Source organism: Gekko japonicus, unplaced genomic scaffold (assembly GCF_001447785.1).
Source record: "Gekko japonicus isolate JY-2015 unplaced genomic scaffold, Gekko_japonicus_V1.1 scaffold565, whole genome shotgun sequence".
NCBI lineage: Eukaryota > Metazoa > Chordata > Lepidosauria > Squamata > Gekkonidae > Gekko > Gekko japonicus.
In genome coordinates, this window is record NW_015176468.1 from 169,943 (window position 1) to 170,408 (window position 466).

Here is a 466-nt window from a genome sequence, read left to right on the forward strand (position 1 = left end):
GCACGATGCCCTAGACCCCACCCTCCAAAGCAGTCATTTTATCCAGGGGAGCTGACCCCTGTCAGCGGGAGATCAGTGGAAAAAGCGGGAGATCCCCAGGCCCCACCTGGAGGCTGGCAACCCTAGTCAAAGCACATGGATGAACAGTCCGTTAAGGACGATCTTCAATCCTCGACATGTCTCCAAAAAAAAAATAAAGTTCTCAAAAATAAAGCATCCCTTTGGACCACATCCGCCCCTCGGAGGGATGCTCTGCTCCCCCCACCACCACCCCGCATTAAAGCCTAGGGTTGCCAGCCTCCAGGTGGGGCCTGGAGACCTCCCGCTTTTACAACTGATCTCCAGCCGACAGAGATCACCTCCCCTGGAGAAAATGGCTGCTTTGGAGGGTGGACTCTGTGGCCTTGTACCATGCTGAGGCCCCTCCCCTCCCCAAACCCCGCCCTCTCCTGGATCCACCCCCAAA